General features: G+C 39.4%; 1 protein-coding gene and 1 long non-coding RNA gene across 3 annotated transcripts in view; both read right to left on the reverse strand.

Moving 5' to 3' along the window:
- PREP (prolyl endopeptidase) overlaps positions 1 to 4,917 on the reverse strand; it is a 292,365-nt gene extending 287,448 nt beyond the window's left edge. Inside the window, exons 1-2 of the mRNA XM_054699063.1 lie at positions 4,795 to 4,917; positions 795 to 892 (exon numbers count right to left, since the gene is read on the reverse strand). The gene's annotated coding sequence lies outside the window, so the exon portion shown is untranslated. The remainder of the gene's footprint in view (positions 1 to 794; positions 893 to 4,794) is intronic.
- Positions 4,918 to 8,673: 3,756 nt separating this feature from the next.
- The window catches only part of LOC129146497 (uncharacterized), a 314,133-nt gene continuing 301,874 nt past the window's right edge, over positions 8,674 to 20,932 (reverse strand). For both annotated transcript variants that reach the window (XR_008553309.1, XR_008553308.1), the window contains one exon: positions 8,674 to 8,750. This is a non-coding gene — a long non-coding RNA (uncharacterized LOC129146497). The remainder of the gene's footprint in view (positions 8,751 to 20,932) is intronic.

Below are 20,932 nucleotides of genomic sequence, written 5' to 3' on the forward strand. Positions count from 1 at the left end.
TATTCAAAACAGTTAGACACAGGAGTGTGTTTTCTTTGATTTACTCAAAAGAAAAGAGTTTTCTAAATCCAATCATTATCTTGGGCAACAAATAAAGTTTCCATGTAACATGCACCTATCATGTTGAAAGACTCCAATATGAAAACAAAACTGTGGTCTGGAACTTCTTCCATTCTGTTTATCCCATTTGTTGTTGTCTATCCTTTTCTGGGCTGCCTAAGACTTCCTGCTTCTCTTTGGCAGGTTACAAAGGGAAGGATAGAGTCTTCTGCCTTCCAGGGCCACATTTAAACTGTTCTGCGTCCTTGAGTTTCCTGGTACAACCCATGATTAGATTAAAGATGTATCAAGTTACTCAAAGACCTTGAGACAAATGTGGTTAAGAGCAGATATTTTCATAATTTAGGATTGGGAACCAACTTCACAAGCTTAATTAAGGAGGCATTTCTGAGAGCTGGTCACACCAAAACCATGTAAACCTATCTTGCAGGATACGAGGGTCCCTAGCTACATGGCTGGAACCATCTTCACAGAGAAAGAATTTTGCACCTCAGAAGCAGAGAGAATGCACCCTCCTACCTGCAATTCAGACATTGAAACACAGCTCTAAGCTTGTCTCTGGGATTTAAGGACTCTGGAATCACCAGCATGGTTGTGGGTGTGGGCTTTGGCTTTGATAACTGCTCACTTCCTGAGGTTCTGGGATGAAATACTAATCCCAAGAAACAAAAAGACTTATAATATCACCTGGGAGGTGGGTGGTTCTTTGCATTTCCCATAAAGAGGTTCTTTACCTTGAGAGAACTGTGATTTCAGTCGCGCTTTCCATTCATGATGAATCCAGAGTAGACTGTTCCTGTTCAGCATCATCTCCTCATAACCTTGGCCTTGGCTATCATAAATGATGTAAAAAATATTCGTTGGACAAACAAACAAATAAAACACCATTACATTACTCTTTCCTTGGCAATTATTCAGTGAAAGAACTGATACCTCACTTACAAGAACTTCAGTAGAATTTTCCCATCCTAAAGTTCCCAGAAATACAAGTGGACAAAATATTTCTATTTTAATTTTTAAATATCAGAGGAATGCAGTGACCACAGTTTATGTTTTCCCTCCTATTTTCCTCAGGCCTGCCTGGCTCATTTAAATGCAATGTGCTTGGTGTTTGGGTCAGTGACTTAAATCAGGAGGCTCTTACAGTAACCAGCACTGTGGAAAGCTCAGCACTCTGGCTGAGGTCTTGAGGAGAAGCCTGGAATTGGTGGCTCTGAGCGCTGCTCTAGTTAAGTGCTAGGCAGTGGCCCAGCCTTCTTGGGGAAACAGGCCTCCAGGCTAGACCGTTTGGGTAAGTATGGAATCTGCCAGTAATGCCTGAGGAAGGCAGAAGGCAGTCAAGATGACTAGGGAGGTTATAAAACCAGAAAACTTCCTCCTTGGTATTTGAAAACCACACGGTATTTTACAACATTCCTGTCTATTAACTGCTGGGAAGGGCACTACCTTATTGCCTTTTGCATAATGGAACCAATCTTTCCCCTCAGAGGCCCTGTGTTGCTTTGATCAAGTTCAAAAGATGAGGGAAATGATGACTAAGGACCTTGGGAACCAGACTGAAGAATCTCACAGACGTACTCAAGGGTTTTTGGGGGATTGTTGTTTGTTTTTTTTTACTGACGCATCATTTGGTAAACAATTCCTATAGTCTGCGCACTTATCAAATTCCTTACCCAAATATTTGCTATTTATAAAATAATCAAGGAAACAGACTTGTGTTTATTATTCCTAAATCAGCAGCAGTTTGATGAATTAAAAACAGTCTTACTTTTTCCTCTTTCCTCTCCCTTTACCAGCCTCTTGTAAAAGTGCCAACATTATTCGCCCAACTCTCTCTTTAAACAGTAAAAATGAAAAATAAAAGTGACCTTGGTGAACTGTGCATTGCCTGCGCTCAGGTTAGACTGTGGGCCAACAGTCGACCCCCCTTAGCATCAGAGGTAGGTATTTGGAACCCATTGAGTTGGAAAGGAATACTGTAAATGTCTGTTTCCGGTTCACAGGGGCCTCAGCGTCACCGCTTAGTTTGGACGTCTGACTAGTTTCCTGACTTTGAGAGTCTCCTTCTTTAAACATGAGGGATCAGCCCTGGAAAGGAAAGGAAAGACACGCACAAGTCTGCCTCGGCTCTGCCGATGGTCACTCTTAGGACAATTTCTTTGGGTGGGATTTAAACAGAGCTATTTTGATAAGAGCAGTGCTTTCTGGGGCTGTCCTGAGGCAGGGTGACGGTGAGGTCGCCGTGTGCTCACATGCTCTGAGTGGAGAAAGCCAGTGCTGGGCCAATTCTTGACGACAAAGTGTCCAGGAAAGCCCCATCTCCACTCATTGTGATTGAAAAACAGACACTTCAAATGCAAAAAACCCTTGTAAGTCTGGTTCACGCCTATAGTGGAGTTAAGTGGTTCTATTTATATTTTACATGTGTGAAAGAAAGTCTTTGTTAGGGACAGATAACTAAACTTTTCCTTCTGTGAGAGACAAACTTGTTAAATCATCATGAGGAGGGAAACAAAGCATTCCAAGGAATCCTACCCTTTTTAAATAACTAGTCATTCTTTAGTCTGAAACTCCAGATTTGCAATAACGTCAACTTTGCACAGAGTTGCCACAAAGCTTAATATACATGTTTCCATACTCATGCTTCCTTTAAAACCACCGTGCTCTTGAATTTCCCCAATTTTGTCCTTCTGTTTCTATGTTAATAAATAGAATAGCAAGTCTCACCTTCTCTATTTAGAACTCTTTCACTAATTGTTTTTATTCTTTTACAACAAACTGAACTGGCTGACTTCCTCTCGTGTGACTGACATGGAGGCTAGTGATTGCTGAGACCTGAGGGAAATGGCTCCTGTTGATATGATTTGGTTGAGAGAGGCCAAAGCGTCCAGTCTCCCAGGAAATGAGGTAGAGAGAGGGGTGGTGGAGCAATGCCAGCAATGAATGTAGGCAGCCATATATGGAACGTGATACATTACACATTCATAAATCAACACTTCAAAGTCACAAATAAAGCTTTCACTTACCATTATGAAAGTAAAATTTTCATAGCCATAAGTAAATTTCATTAAATAATTTCACTATACCTAGAGGGATTCTAGAGGCAGGAGTTAGTTCATCTCCCAAATAAGAGATGATAGGACAGAGCCATGAAAGCATGCTGCCTTCAGCTGTCAATCACAGGCAGCCTGGCAACAAAGTCCAGAGAAGAGGAAGGAAAAAGTTTTTGTAGTTTTTCTTTAGAAATGACTAGGGAGTCCAGTTCCTTAAGATTTGATTTAAGGCTCACCCAAATTACTTTCTCTCAGGAACTTTTTCCTTGAACCACTTTTAGGCACGGAACTAGTTCCTTTTTGCTGGAAGAACATTATTGTATTGTGTGAAATAGTGCATGCTTCCTTCTAGAATGCCAACGGAAAACCCCAATGATGCCTTTTCCCACCAAGCTATTAGGATTTCTTCTTCCAGTAAGTGCAAAAAGAAGAACACACAGCCATTACTAACTGACAGTCTAGAAACTCCTTTAAAATTGAAAAGCTATTTTTTTAATTAAAAAATGTCTATTACCATAAGGTTCATGAATCAGAGACAATAGCATACTTCCTTTCATACCTACAATATCCAGCATGATTTAGGTACATAATTGGAAACAATGATTTTAAAGTGAAGGAACTTACTCCCACTCCCCTCCTCCCCCACCCCTGCAAATCAAATTTCTTTGTCATCCAGAATTTTGGCCAAAGATCCATAACATCTGCAAAGTATCAATGAAGATAGCTCCTGATCTGCAGTCTAGTATGAAAATCTAGATTGACTAATGGTTTCACAGTTTACTACCTATTGTAATGGCGGGAAGGGGACTGTGAGGAATTGAGAAACAACTTGCAATTAAAACAAAAGTCACCTGAACTTGGATGTGATGTAGGTAAATTTCATATCTCGCCTCCAACCTCTGCTCAGCTAGTTGATTTAGTCTCAGCTTTGAGGAGGACCCCATAGAAGGTTCCAGAACATGAGAGAGGAGAGAGGATAATTTTCTGGAAAAGGATAATCTTCTGGACTGAGAGAAGGTGCTCGAGTGGGAGACACACAAGTTGTAGTTGAGGCTCTTCTCTGTCAGTATATCACCTTGTGTTATTGGGAAATGTTTTTTCCTTCTGCCTGAGGTTTCTTCTTGTCAACTGAATTGGATGGACTAGATAACGCATAAATTTCCAGCTGGGACTGTTATTGAAACTCATGTATAAGTAAAAATTAATTGAACCTTGCATTGTTTTGGCATTACATTGAATGTGGGAAGAGCTTATGAAAGTAGTAATAATGGTGAAAATCTATGAAGTAAATCAAACAGAATTATCAAAATCTCAGAGCAAGTCAGAGACAAGGAATGTAACAAAGTGAAAAAATTTTAATGAAATATTTTACTACTGTTTCCTCCTATAGCTTAATTAAAAGTACATTTCAAAGTTATATTACCTTTGCATAAAGCCCCTAGTTGACCTGAACATATGTAAATTTGATTCTGGTCATTTGAACTTGACACAATTCAGCAATTTTTGAAGTTTGTATTCTAGTTATTCAAGTAAATGAAAAGAGTCATTTGCTTATTTGATGTGCTTTCTTTTTTTTTAATGGACCCTTTGAGAAACTACTTCTGCGTATCAATACTAAAATGAAAACATAGGCTAAAATCATAAAAGCAGGAAAATTAATTTCAGGATATTTTAAGCTCACCCTGCTTCCTGGGCTCACAGGGCTTCAGAAGTTGAGAACTGTTCTCTGATGTCACTGTTCTCTGAAAGTTGATCCATTCAAATCCATATGGTAGACATCTTTGAATCACATACTGCTTACATTTTTCAGTCCCTCTGAAAAAGCATTTCCCCCTTTTAATCCTCAAAACCAAACTCAAATGAATTGTTTTACCCACCTGCAGCTTCCTCTGAGGAATATAACTCTTTGATTCAATCCATAATTTCCTCACATTCCACATCCCCAAATTATCCTCTTCTAGCTTTAAATTGAAATCATTATTACTGTCATTGATTCTGAGCTGGAAAAATAAGGATGGTTTTTGTACTGCATCATGGAGATAGTACATACACACAAACCAGGAAATCTCTCATTTTTTTAATTCTCTACTAGAATCTAAAACTTCATAACTCAAGAGTTTCAGCATGGTTCTGTAGACAGCAAATCCAGAAACTTTTAACCACTAAAAACCTTCAAAATATTTATCTGCTGAACAAATAAAGATTAAACAGAGGATTGGAGTGTGGTTTATTCCTTAGACATAGGTCCCTAGTGTTAGAGATATAAAGAGGCTGTATAATATGAAATTGCAGCTGAGTCCAGAGGAACTCACATGATGCCCAAGAGTAGGTTGGCAGCCAGTGGTTGATGGTCAGACCTCTCTTAGTCACTGCCTCTTCTCTTTTCCCAGCTTACTCATACCCCCACATTTATCATTGCCTTACTTCAACTAAACTTTAAACTCTGCTTCCATCCCAAGCCAACACTTACTAGTGTTTCTAGATACTTTTCTTACCAGCACAAATTCCTATTTGTTTCTCTGTTTTATATGGACATACACTACTGAAGAATTTTTAGACTGATTAGATGTTTTTAAAAGTATATAATGTCACCATGTAATGAGTTCTTTATTCATACCCTTTTCCATTTGTGCACCCAGACTAGTTGTTACTAGTTATTATATATCCTATAAAACCTAGTAGTGCCTCTTATGTTCTGTGAAGTCTCTTTGATTTCCCTCCTTCCTGGAAAACCTGCTAAATTGTGCCCCCTCCCCCCCAGTTCATGTGTTGAAATCCCCATCTCAGAATATAAGTTACCATATTTGAAGATGAGGTCTTTAAAGAGGTGATTAAATTAAAAAGAGGTTGTTAATCCACTATGACTGGTATCCTTATCAAAAGGGAGAGACAACAGGGATGCACAAATGTACACAGAGTAGTGACTGCAAGAAGTTTCCATGTGCAAACTAAGAAAAGAGACCTCAGGAGAAGCCAAACCTGCTGACACCTTGAACATGGATTTCTCGAATCCAAAACGGTGAGATATAAATTTCTCCTGTTTAAACCACCTAGTGTGTGATATTTTCTTATAGCAGCCCTAACAAATTAATACACTGCCCTAAAACCTCTACTTCGATATTTTGAATATTCTTAGAAGGGACTGCCTTTCATCTCACTATTCACAGAACCTGGAGTGCCCAAGGGACTGAGGTGATGGTGCACGGGTGCACTGGTGAAGGAAATTCTATGGGGACTACACCTGGTGGGGGGGGGGAATTAAATATTGTTTAAAAACGAACAATGATGTAAAAATTAAAAATAAATAAATAAATGGGATTTTTTTTAAAGGTTTGTTGAGTGAATGATCTTCCTGAGTCTGAAATCTGATCATCTATATTTAATCACTCGCTCTCTTACTTTACTCACTATTTTCATTCATCTTCTACCATCCTAATTCTAATGATTTGATCATGTATCTTTACTTCACACCTATGTCTTTAACACTGACAAATTTATTGTTAGCTTTCAGAGATGTCATACAGGTTATCAGCAATCCCCACAAATACACAATGGATGTGCACACAGAAGTTGTGCTCTATGGTTTCTCATCAGTAATAACTGCAGCAAAAGATGACAATGTATATGAGTACATTGACAATACACTGACGTTGAAAATGGAATGATATTCTGTGAGTGAGGGTACACAAGTCCTCTTTTTTTTTTTTTGGATATGTGGTGAACCCAAAACACCATATTCTTTATTTTTTTTTAAATAATAAATTTTATTTTTATATTCCCCATACAATTGCAGCCCCCCCATTCTGACCCCAATCCCTCCCCTCCCGCCCCCGCCCCCCTAAAAGTGTCTCTGGTTCATAGTTTTTTGTTGATTTTGATTTTCACTTTCTTATAGTTATTCATTTTCCTGGTCCCTTATTTAAGTTTTCTAGATTCCTGCTATGAGTGAGACCATCCAGTATTTTTCTTTTTCTTTTTGGCTTATTTCGCTGAGCATGAGTACTCTTGTAAAAGAGAAGCCCTGTCCTGATGCAAGCAGAATTGGCATGACCTACAGCGCTGCAGGATCGTCAGCAAAGCCTGCGGTGGACACTGAACACGATGTAGAGGAAGTGTTTTCTGGGAACCTGGTTTTGCAATGGCAAGTCACTTTATTCTTAGGCCCTGTTTCATTTTCTGTGTGTGATTTTTAAATTCTCAGCTTAAATAGTAAGTCTGTTTTTTTTTTTTTTTAATTTCGTATTCCTTTCCAGAATTAGGGATGTTTAATGGCACAGAGTACCTTGATGTTCTAAAAGACTCTGGACTAATTTAATTTGACTTTCAAACAGGTGTTATAAAGCAGACTACACATTTACAACGAGAAATATTCTAAGTCTTAGCACCAGATGCCCTAGAGAAATTAAGACCAAAGATCTTAGCTATGAATTGATATAATGATGAAGATCCTTCAGTAAATTCCCAGCCCTGCCTCCTCTGGAGATTTAATTAAATAAATTCTATATTAAATGTTCATTATGTTCCAGGTGTGATGTGAGTGTCTTGAGAGTCATAAAAATAAAAATATTTTCAATGTTCCTGGTTCTCAAGGAGTTTAGAGCAAAGTTGGGGGGCAAAAATTTTAATCATGATCAAGCCAAAGAAAATCAAGATGAAGAAAAATAAAATATTTCAGTAACAGGTCTAAATGAAGAGAGATGACAGCTACCAGAAGGCTATCCTTGGCTTATTGTCAAGTGAATTCTATATGCAGGAAGTGCTCTGAGGTATCAAAGAGGGCAAGCTTTGGGGAGGCCCCTTTCAGGATAGCAGGGGAGGAAGCTAAGAGTAAAGCAAAACAAACCACCTTGTATCTACGGGTTTTGAGGACAAGGAGACCTGACCCCATCTCCACTTTGGATAACTTGGACATGTTCCATTCTGCTTCGAATCTGTCTTCTCAGAAGAGAAGAAACCCACCCCTTGAGTTGTGAGGAGTAGATGGGCTCTCAGTGTAAATAAATTCTTGGTATGGAATCTCCCAGTTATTAGCATTTATGATACCAGACATCATATTCGGTGCTGATTTGTTGATTTGTCTTTTTTTAAAAAGATTTATTTATTTTTCTACAAGAATTAGGGTACAGGCCAGAGGTGTGGGAGGGTGAGAGGATTCACCAGAGACAAAGCAGGGAACAGAATAGGCAGATGGACAGAAACACACTGCTGACGGGAGCAGTGGGCGAGACAGAAGTCTGCTTCGCCATGTGGGTTGCTCCCTGGCCAGCCGGGGATTGAACTCATGCTGCAGAGGCTGCAGATTGCTTCATAGTGTGGTGCTTAACCCCTTGCGCCACCAGGAAGGCCCACAACCTTATTTTTTTTTATATTTCTTCTTAGCCTTCATTTTCTTCAACCTCAGGAGAAACAAGAGATTTTGCAAGCAGAGTCTAAGTTTCAAATGAGAAGGGTCATTTGGACTTTTAAAGTTGTTCCTATAAATTAAGACTAACAACACTTGGCTTATTTATCTTGAGAAAAAGAGACAATGCATTGTGGGGAAAAAACAAACTTGCCTTTGCATTTCTTTCTTCATCAGTTCTTCCCCACTGGGTCCTGGTCATGTTTGTGATTTCGGTTTCTCTCACCTAGCGATACCTAAAAATAAAGAACAAAGACAAACTCTGAGGAAGCAAATATTTTTCCATGTAGACCTTCCAAGAGAGAAAGTTGGAATGTGACATTCCCTTTCTATAACCTACCTAATTCCCCATGATAAGTCCTGAAAGAGTCGGTTAGCCAAAGCATGCCAAGTGAAGCATGACAGTTGGAAAATGTGTTTGCCATGACACCAGTCCAACTTGGCTTTGTGCAAAAGTCCCTTTCACTGCTACCAGGGACAGACTTATTTTAATCTAATTTTCTCTTATATTATGACTTTGTAAACTACAGTTGAGTTTAGCTGGTTTTAAGAACACGGACCAGGGTTTACATCATGAGTGGCAAGGAAGGGATCAACAGTCAACAGTTTATCATTTTGTGTTGATGTGTGACCAGCTAGAGAGTCTCATTAAAATCTTATTTTCAGGAAATGGACTCATTTACAGCTCCCCACTCGGTAGTACGTTTGTTACTAGTTCAGAGGGGAGGTAAAATGAGTCACAAAAGGTCAACTCTGGATTGAGTGAGTGTCCTCCCAGATGGCAGACTGCTGACATTTCTTGCGTTCTCCAATTGCTATACACCCTAAGCTTTGAGAAAAATCCTCTCCCCAGACCTGCGAAACCCATTATTGCCTAACAGAAGCCAGAATTATGAATGTTTTTTTCTTCTGACTTAAAATGCACGTCAGCAACCACGCAAAGGAAAAGGACAACATGCAAAGAATTCTCTGGGGTTTCTCACCCCCTTCTAAGATATTCTCATAATGAGTTCTAAGCTTAAAAATGGTTTCATCAGAGGATCTTAATGTGTCTGTGTGAGATCTTCCAGAGATTCAAAAAAATGAAATCCAAATATCTCAGGGTCATCTTGTAGGGTGGTTGATTAAAAATGTAGGTAACTTTATTTTTCATGTGAAAAATAACTTAGAGTCTATATAAATGTCTTTATATACTTTATAAATTTTTTTAAAACGCATACATTAGTTATGGTCTTGGGAGGAACAGAATTCACCCCAGAAGTTAATAGTTAAAACAGGGGCCTCCCCAGTCGCGCAAGGGGTGAAGACCCAGCAATATGAAGCTATCTACAGTCACTATAGCACAAATTTGAATCCCTGGCCTGCCAGGGAGCCATTCCACATGGCACAGCAGACCTGCTCCCCTCAACAGTGTATTTCAGTCAATCTGCCTGTTCTATTCCCCACTCTGTCTCTGATGAATCCTCTCACCCCCCACACCTCTGGCCTACACCCAGCTCTTGTATGCATAAATAAATAAATCTTAAAAAAACAGTGAAAACAGTTTATATAAATATCTACTTTCTCAGTTGTGAGCAAGTTAAAGGTACAAACAAAAGATGGTGAGGCACCCAGAGTCCATTAAGAGGGGAAAGCTATTACCACTTTTAGGCCTAAATGGCAAGAGGAGGAAATAGTGCTACTTGAAACTGGCTGGGACCTATAAGAGTTCTTGTCCAAAACTACCCAAGGAAGACAGGGAGCCAGGAAGAAACATTCTGACACCATTTCCTTCCAACCTCTGATCTTCTAGCACTTCTATTGGCCAAACTCAGCTAGAAGATAGTAGCAAAGGATACCTTGTGATACAGCTGCCCAGGACACAGAGAAGGGTAGGGACCGCAGAGAATTAATCTGCTCACAACTGGAGCAAAAATAGCACAGGTTCTTCATATGCAATGTTTTTACTCAATTTAAATTTTGGTGAGTATTTGTGATAAATTTTCAGTTATTTATCCAGGTGCTTTCACAATCCTGACACTCTTGTAGACCCTATGGCCTATTCTTATATTCTAGTCATAAAAGGGTATCTCTTTTTGCAATGCTAACTATCTGGACTAATCCTCAACCCCAATATCATAAACAAATTTAAAAATTATGAAAACTGTGGCAGATCCTTTTTCACCCTTATCAACCTTTCAATTCATAGTGTTTTGACCTGGCAGTTTCATTCCTTCAAGGACATTAAAACCTTTTATTTTTGCTATCTCGTAGATCTTTAGCATATTGTTGATGGGTAGGTGTCTTGGTATGGTAGTACCTAGCACAGTGGCACACGAAAATAGACGCTTCATAAATGCTTGTTGACAGGATAATCATTATCAGATGTGTGTCATGCAGATAGGAGAGCTTATACTGAAAAGTTAAGCAACTTAGTCAGTATCTCATGGCATGCCAACAGGAATAGAAGCCAAGTCAGAGGGTTTGCCCTGAATATGCTGTCCAAACAGAGATTCTGCAAAACAGGGCAAGAATTTGAACAAGAGCTTATTTTCTTCCTGTACTTTGACCCAATATTAACAATAGTTGAGCTACTCAGGGCATGGTTTTCCAACTGATTTATTTGCTAGTTTGGCAGAGAAATGTATGCCCCAATATTTCTTCTTATTCTTTAGATGTGAAATGTTGTAGTTAGAGGAATTAAACTAAACTATTTTGGTGAACGGGAGCTGAGGCGAACCCTGCAGGATTCGCCGCGGCGGTGAGCGAACGGCTCCGGGCGCCATTAGAGAAGAACAAAGACCCCGGGAGACATGCACACAGCCCGGGCTGCCGGTAAGCTGGCGCGGGAAAGCGGCGCGCTTGGCGCTCTTGAAAAGCAAGTGCAGACTGGGATCGCGGCTGCCCAGGTCCCCGCGCCTGCGACCTAGGCTTGGGAGACGACCTAGGCTTGCGGGGAGATGCGCGGAGGTCCTCACTGAGGTGAAGGTCCCTCCCTGAGTGAGCAGGAACCAGGCGTCCAGGCACGGGAGCGGTGCAAAAGGCGCCATTCCCGCGCCACTGAACTGGGCTACAGCCCGCGTCCTGGAACTGAGGACTTTGGAACTGAGACCCGGGGCACGAAATTAGGGGCGTGGGTTCCCCACGACGGTGGGGCACAAGGCAGACACAGCACCCCAAAGCCGTTGAGGTGTACCCTACCATCCCCGCTCTGCTCCCTGTCCCACGGGGTGGAAAATCAGCTCCCCAAGGGTTCTAGGAGAGATCTCTGGCGCCACCTAGCGACTTGAAGCCAGCACAGGCTCCTGAAGGAGCTAGTGGCCAGCTGGGGAGTTAGCCCACACCGGGCCCCTTCTGAACAAGTAGTCTGAGCCCACAGGGAGAGCGAGCACCCACAGCCGGGGCAGACCAGGTGCGCAGAAGAGTGTGCCTGAGACTGGACGCGCAGGGAGTGTGTCCCACATCACCATTTTAGAACAGGGACATTTCTTCAGTAAAGACTACCTGCACAAGGCTTCCTCAGGAGCCAGAGGTGAGCAGGGGAAGTTCGCCCACGCCAGACCCCCTCTGGCCTGCAGTCCAAGCCCAGAGGGGGAACAGGAACCCACCGCTGGGGCAGACCAGGCACACAGGGGAGTGTGTCCCCACATCGGCATTTTAGGACAGGGACCTTTCTCCAATAAAGACTGCTTGAAACTGACAGATGACTCCTGGAGGAACCAGAGGGGAGCAGAGAAGCCCACCCAAGATGCCGGCCAGTCCCAACAACACAGTGTCCCAACGCATACGGCAAATTAGAAAACAGACAGTAGGGAGGAGAAGAACCACACGCAACCTAGCAACTCTCCAGAGAAAAAGCACACCACAAAAAGAAAACCAGCCCCCAGATTGCAACGACAGTAACTTGGAAGAACTTCTGAGCCTTCCAGAAAGAGAATTTAAAATTGCCGTGATTAAAAAACTGACAGAAGTCATAAAGGAAAACAATGATAAGGGAAAAATAATCAACGATCAGAAGAATGAAATTGAGTCCCTAAAGAGGGAAGTAAAAGAAATGCAGGAGATCAAAGAATTAGTGGAAGAACTAAAGAATTCTGGGAAAAGCAATGAAAGCAGAATTGATGAAATGGAAGAACGAATAAGTGCTCTTGAAGACACAGAAATAAAAAGAACCAAAACAGAAAAGGAAAGAGAAGTACGAAGGAAAAAGAATGAAGAAAGACTTCGGGAACTATCTGACTCCATGAGGAAAGGAAATATAAGAGTTATAGGAATACCAGAAGGAGAGGAGAGAGAAGTAGGAACAGAGAAAATATTCAAAGAGATAATTGAAGAGAACTTCCCAAATGTGAAGAAGGAGCTGAAAATTGATATACAAGAAGCAAGAAGAACACCAAACTTCCACGACGAAAGAAAAAATACAGCAAGACACATAATAGTAAAGCTCCCTAGAATCCAGGACAAGGAAAAAATAATGAAGCTGGCAAGAGGGAAGAAACAGATAACATTCAAAGGAAAGCCAATCAGGCTGACATCAGACTTCTCCGAAGAAACACTACGGGCAAGGAGAGAGTGGAGGGACATAGTCAACAGACTCCAAGAAAACAGATGCCAACCAAGAATACTCTATCCCGCAAAGCTCTCCTTCCTCTTTGAAGAAAGAATATGGACCTTCCCAGACAAACAGAAACTCCGGAATTTCATTGCAACTAAACCCCCACTCCAAAAAATACTACAAGGAGTCCTAAAGCCAGAACCTCAGAGGGACGAATAACAATGAAAGAAGGCCAAAAAAAAAAAAAGTTATTAAAAGAATAAATAAATAAAATCAAAGGAAAGACAAACACAATGGCAAATACAGATATTAACATATCAATATTTTAACTCTAAATGTAAATGGACTAAACTCTTCAATAAAAAGACACAGAGTTGCAGCCTGGATTAAGAAACAAAACCCAACCTTTTGCTGTCTCCAGGAAACACATTTAGCTACAAAAGATAAAAATAGGCTCAAAGTTAAAGGATGGAAAACAATCCTACAAGCAAATGGACCAAAAAAGAAAGCAGGAACAGCTATACTTATATCAGATAAAACAGATTTCAAACTCAAAAAGATAAAAAGAGACCCCAATGGTCACTACATTATGATCAAGGGGACAATACTTCAAGAAGAAATAACACTCATTAACATATACTCACCAAACGAAGGAGCACCAAAATATATCAGACAACTGTTGTCCTCTCTGAAAACAGACATCAGAGAAAACACATACGTAGTGGGAGACTTCAACACACCACTATCAACAATGGATAGATCAACAAGACAAAAAATAAGTAAAGAAACCAAAGCTCTAAATAAGGACCTAGAGCAATTGGGCTTAACAGACATCTATAGAACACTAAACCCCAAAAAAACGGAGTACACATTTTTCTCAAGCGCACACGGATCATTCTCCAGGATCGATCACATACTGGGGCACAAGAAAAACATCAACAGATACACCAAGATTGAAATCATATCAACCATCTTTTCTGACCATGAAGGCATCAAACTAGAAATAAACCATAAAAAGAAGGCAAGGAACTTTCCTACCTCATGGAGATTAAAAACCACACTACTGGAAGACCACTGGACTAATGAGGAGATCAAAGAAGAAATTAAAAAATTTTTTGAATTGAACGACAAGGAGGACACCAATATCCTAAATGTATGGGATGCAGCAAAAGCAGTAATAAGAGGAAAATATATAGCAATAGAAGCTCACATCAAAAAACAAGAAAGAACTCAAAGAAACAACCTAATCTCGAAGCTCAAAGATCTAGAAAAAGAACAACAAAAAAACCCCAAAACCAGTAGAAGAAAAGAAATAATAAAAACCAAAGCAGAAATAAATGAAATTGAAACTAAAAAAAATCCAAAAGATCAATGAAACCAAAAGCTGGTTCTTTGAAAAAATCAATAAAATAGACAAACCCCTAGCCAGGCTCACAAAGGAAAAAAGGGAGAAAGCACAAATAAACAGGATCATCAATGAAAGAGGAGAAATCAACGGACACAGCAGAAATCAAAAGAATAATCAGTAACTACTATGAACAGTTATATGGAAACAAGTTTAACAATCTAGAGGAGATGGGCAAATTCCTACAACTCTACAATCACCCAAAGCTAGATAAAGAAGAAATAGAACACCTAAACAGACCAATTACAATTAGCGAAATTGAAATGGTAATCAAAAACCTCCCCAAAAACAAAAGCCCAGGACCTGATGGATTTACAAATGAATTCTACCAAACATTCAGAGACGAATTAGTGCCTATCCTTCACAAACTCTTCCAAAAAATTGAGAAGGAAGGGACAATACCAAACACGTTCTATGAAGCCAACATTACACTAATACCAAAACCGAACAAGGACAACACAAAAAAGGAAAACTACAGGCCAATCTCCCTAATGAACACTGATGCAAAAATCCTCAATAAAATTTTAGCCATCAGAATCCAACAATGTATCCATAAGATAATTCACCACGACCAAGTAGGATTCATTCCAGGGGCACAAGGATGGTTTAACATCCGAAAATCAATCAACGTTATCCAACACATCAACAAAAAGAAATATAAAAACCATATGATAATATCAATAGATGCTGAGAAAGCTTTCGACAAAGTGCAACACCCATTCATGATAAAAGCCCTTGAAATTCTTGGGATACAAGGAACATACCTCAACATCATAAAGGCCATCTATGACAAGCCAACAGCCAGTATCATTCTCAATGGTGAAAAGCTGAAAGCAATTCCATTAAGATCTGGAACAAGACAAGGATGTCCACTCTCACCACTGCTTTTCAGTATAATACTGGAAGTCCTAGCCAGGGCAATAAGACAAGAGAAAGACATCCAAGGAATCCAAATAGGAAAAGAAGAAGTCAAACTATCACTATTTGCAGACGATATGATATTATACATAGAGAACCCCAAAAACTCCACAGAAAAGCTAATTCAACTCATCAATCAGTTCAGTAAAGTGGCAGGATACAAAATCAACACGCAAAAGTCAGTAGCCTTCCTATACACAAACAATAAATCTGAAGAAGAAGAAATCAAAAAAACCATCCCTTTTGTTATTGAAACAAAAAAAATCAAATATTTGGGAATCAATCTAACAAAAGAGGTAAAGGACCTATACAAAGAAAACTATAAAACACTGTTAAAAGAAATAGAAGAAGACACAAAGAAATGGAGAGACATCCCCTGCTCGTGGATTGGAAGAATAAACATTATTAAAATGGCCATTCTTCCAAAAGCAATATACAGATTCAATGCTATTCCAATCAAAATTTCAATGTCATTCTTCAAAGAAATAGAACAATTATTGATGAAATTCATATGGAATCACAAAAAACCCCAAATAGCCAAAGCTCTCCTGAAAAAAAAAGAAGGGAATGGAGGCATTACACTCCCAGACTTCAAACTATACTACAAAGCCATAATCATCAAAACTGCATGGTATTGGAACAAGAACAGACATACAGACCAATGGAATCGAATAGAAAATCCAGAAATAAACCCACAGATTTATGGTCAACTAATCTTTGACAAAGGAGCAAAGACTATGCATTGGAGCAAAGAAAGTTTGTTCAATAAATGGTGCTGGGAAAACTGGGTCGCTACATGCAAAAGAATGAAGCTTGACCACTACCTCACACCATACACAAAAATCAACTCAAAATGGATTAAAGAACTAGACATAAGACCTGAAACCATAAAATATATAGAAGGAAATATAGGCGAAACACTACGTGATTTGCACATCAAAGACATCTTTACAGACACATCACCCAAAGCAGTGATAGTGAAGAGAAAGATAAACAGCTGGGACTACATCAAATTAAAGAGCTTCTGCACAGCAAAAGAGACAATAACAAAAAGAAAGAGAAACCCCACCAACTGGGAGAACATTTTTGCACCCAACACTAATGATAAAGGACTGATCACAAAAATCTGCAAAGAGCTGATGAGACTCAGCAACAACAAAGAAAATAATCCAGTCAAAAAATGGGCAGAAGAGCTAAAAAGAAACTTCTCTGAAGAGGAAATGCAAATGGCCAACAGGCATATGAAAAAATGTTCAACATCACTTGCCATCAGGGAAATGCAAATCAAAACTACCATGAGATACCATCTTACACCAGTGAGAATGGCACATATTAAAAAAACTAGCAACAACAAATGCTGGCGAGGGTTTGGAGAAAAACGAACTCTTCTGCACTGTTGGTGGGAGTGCAAACTGGTCCAACCACTGTGGAGAGCTGTGTGGAGATTTCTGGACCTACTAAACATAGAGCTTCCATATGATCCAGCAATTCCACTCCTAGGTATTTACCCAAAGGACACAGAAACATCAATTCCAAAGAACACCTGCACCCCTATGTTTATAGCAGCACTGTTTACAATAGCTAAGCTTTGGATACAACCCAAATGCCCAAAAATAGATGACTGGATCAAGAAGATGTGGTACATATATACCATGGAATATTACTCAGCATTCAAAAAAGATAAACACATGCAGTTTGCAGCAACATGGATGGCGCTGGAAGGGATCATGCTCAGCGAAATAAGCCAAAAAGAAAAAGAAAAATACCGGATGGTCTCACTCATAGCAGGAATCTAGAAAACTTAAATAAGGGACCAGGAAAATGAATAACTATAAGAAAGTGAAAATCAAAATCAACAAAAAACTATGAACCAGAGACACTTTTTGGGGGCGGGGGCGGGAGGGGAGGGATTGGGGTCAGAATGGGGGGGCTGCAATTGTATGGGGAATATAACAATAAAATTTATTATAAAAAAAAAATAAAATAAAATAAACTATTTGCTTTGGGGGATATTTCTGGGATGGGGAAAAAGAAATATAAAAGGGAGCTTTTCTTTTCACATTTTATTTAAATTTTATTTTTTATATTCCCCATACAATTACAACCCCCTTATTTTGACCCCAATCCCTCCTTTCCCCACCCCCCACCCCCCATAGAGTGTCTCTGGTTCATAGTTGTTTGTTGATTTTGATTTTTACTTTCTTACAGTTATTCTTTTTCCTGTTCTCTTATTTAATTTTCTAGATTCCTGCTGTGAGTGAGACTATCCGGTATTTTTCTTTTTCTTTCTGGCTTATTTCGCTGAGCATGATCCCTTCCAGCTCCATCCATGTTGCTACAAATTGCATGTATTTATCTTTTTTGAATGCTGAGTAATATTCCATGGCGTATATGTACCACATCTTCTTGATCCAGTCATCTATTTTTGGGCATTTGGGTTGTTTCCAAAGCTTAGCTATTGTAAATAGTGCTGCTATAAACATAGGGGTGCAGGTGCTCTTTGGAATTGATGTTTTTGTGTCCTTTGGGTAAATACCTAGGAGTGGAATTGCTGGATCATATGGAAGCTCTATGTTTAGTAGGTCCAGAAATCTCCACACAGCTCTCCATAGTGGTTGGACCAGTTTGCGTTCCCACCAACAGTGCAGGAGAGTTCCTTTTTCTCCACAACCTCGCCAACATTTGTTTGCCTCGCCAACATTGAATTTCTATATAGAATGAGAACAGGGTTCTGGACTTATTGCAAGCCAAGTAAATTCTCTGTAGAATAATATTAAATCAGGTGGACTAAATTTTATTTTTTTAATATGTGCCATTCTCACTGGTATAAGATGGTATCTCATTGTAGTTCTGATTTGCATTTCCCTGATTACCAGTGATGTTGAACATTTTTTCATATGCCTGTTGGCCATTTGCATTTCCTCTTCAGAGAAGTTTCTTTTTAGCTCTTCTGCCCATTTCTTGACTGGATTATTTTCTTTGTTTTTGTTGAGTCTCACCTGCTCTTTGTAGATTTTTGTGATCAGTCCTTTATCATTAGTGTTGTGTGCAAAAATGTTCTCCCAATCGGTGGGGTTCCTCTTTGTTTTGGTTATTGTTTCTTTTGCTGTGCAGAAGCTCTTTAATTTGATGTAGTCCCAGCTGTTGATCTTTGCCTTCACTATCACTGCTTTGGGTGATGTGTTTGTAAAGATGTCTTTGATGTGCATATCATGTAGTGTTTTGCCTATATTTCCTTCTATGTATTTTATGGTTTCAGGTCTTATGTCTAGTTCTTTAATCCATTTTGAATTGGTTTTTGTGCATGGTGTGAGGTAGTAGTCAAGCCTCATTCTTTTGCATGTAGTGACCCAGTTTTCCCAGCACCATTTATTGAACAAACTTTCTTTGCTCCAATGCATATTCTTTGCTCCTTTGTCAAAGATTAGTTGACCATAAATCTGTGGGTTTATTTATGGATTTTCTATTTGATTCTATTGGTCTGTGTGTCTGTTCTTGTTCCAATACCATGCAGTTTTGATGATTATGGCTTTATAGTACACTTTGAAGTCTGGGAGTGTGATGCCTCCATTCCCTAAAAGGGAGATTATACCTGAGAATTGTATGTATAATTAGTTACAATAGACTCTTCCTTATGAATAAAAGTAAAAGAAAGAAGTGACTTGAAAGGGAAAATGTAATGGTTTTCAAACTTTCACAGGTTATAGAGTCTATCTCCAACCAAACCTATTATATTCCAAAGTTCTAAATGCTAGCTTTTTTTGGATATCACTGTTTTCCTGAATAAATCACCAAGAATTTCTATATAGAAGGAGAATCAGGGTTCTGGACTTACTGCAAGCCAAGTAAATTCTCTATAGAATAATATTAAATCAGGTGGACTAAATTTTGTTCATAGGGTAAGTCACTCATCAAACATTCATACGTAAAGCAGGCTGTACTCTGGAAGCTCATGTCATGCCTACCTTTGGAGAGAGCCTGATGTGTAGGTGGCCTGTGTGTGCACAGTATCACAGTTGGTACCTTTGACATTGCAAGGAAAATTAACAGAGTACTTGGTTCTTCTCAAAATCACATTTACTTTATTTTTTTTAAGTTTTTTTTTTTTTTTAAAGATTTATTTATTTATTTATACAAGCACTGGGTATAGTCAGAAGCGCGGGAGGGTGAGAGAATTCACCAGAGCCAGAGCTGGGAGTAGAGCAGGCAGTAGGACCGAAGTACACTGCTGAGGGGAGCAGCGGGCGGCAGGAGCAGTCTGCACGCCATGTGGGACCCTCCTCCGGTGGCCGCGAAGAGCAGCCAGGGTTTGAACCAGCACTGCAGAGGCTGCGGGCAGCTTCACAACCTAGTGCTCAACAGCTGCGCCACTGGGGAGGCCCTCACATTTACTTTAAATCACTGATAACTAGGTGCTAAATAACTTGTGTTCTTCATTTGCACATTATCCTCAGCTCCTTCCTGTTTCTCCTCATACCCACAATTACAATGGAGTCCTGTTCTCTTGAATGTGACTTTTCCCCCTCGTCATCCCTTTTGCCTAATCCAAGCTACTGTTTATCATTTCTCATTCAGACCATCACAGACCACACTCCCCGTTGGACACCCCCCATCCACTCTTCCATGTGAACTCCCTCCATACTGCAGCCATCATTATTGCTTGTAAACAAAGACATGTTCAAAATGCTAAAAAGGCAGAACTGTTTAGGTCAGTTGTATTAAAATATTTTAGAAATTTCTCATTGTCTTGAAATCCATTCTTCTATCATCATGGCTTTGTTAATCTCTCCATCTTTTCCCCTTACTATTTTTACCTCAAACTCTCCTTTGTTAGCAAAATAAAGTTTAAATTCAAGGCCCCTTATAAACTGACCACAGTCTCCTTTTTGTTCCTTTTCCACTAATCTCTCTTCTTTCTATACCAGGGACATTTACCTGCCAAATGCTTTCTCTCGACTCACCTCAATGACACTTCTCCTTGACACTTCCAGTAACACCACTTTTTTCTAAGTTGTCTTAACATCATTTACACATTTAAATTATTGTATAGGTCATATTGTATAGAGTTCACTGTTTACATGCCCATCTTGACTTTAAGGTAAGACTCTTGAACCCATTCAGAATTTAGACACAAGGGAAATAACTCTTCAGCAGCCAAGTAATATAAATAATATTATCACTGAGAATTAGCAAACTAGTTTACTTTCTAAAAATGCTTATATTCAAAAGGGTCAAGTTTAAATATTTTTGCTTAGGAGATATTATTTACTAAATTGTCAATTTTTTAAAGCCTCACTTGAATCTCTCAGCATTCTCTGTACTTACAAAACATGACATTAATCCACAAAGTACTCCATAGATGGGTTAAGAATGAAGTTAAAAAAAACACAAAAACAAAATAAAGCATGAGTTAGATATCAAACTCAATTGTGGGGGTTACACTCCATCCACAGAGGAAGAATTAACAAAAACTACCAACGTTATTTCTTGGAACCAGCATTTCAGGTCTCTGTCACTTCAAATGACCCCTTTTTATCCATCACAGCACATAAAATCATTAC

Source organism: Talpa occidentalis, unplaced genomic scaffold (genome assembly GCF_014898055.3).
Source record: "Talpa occidentalis isolate TD23 unplaced genomic scaffold, MPIMG_talOcc4v2.1 talOcc4.2, whole genome shotgun sequence".
NCBI lineage: Eukaryota > Metazoa > Chordata > Mammalia > Eulipotyphla > Talpidae > Talpa > Talpa occidentalis.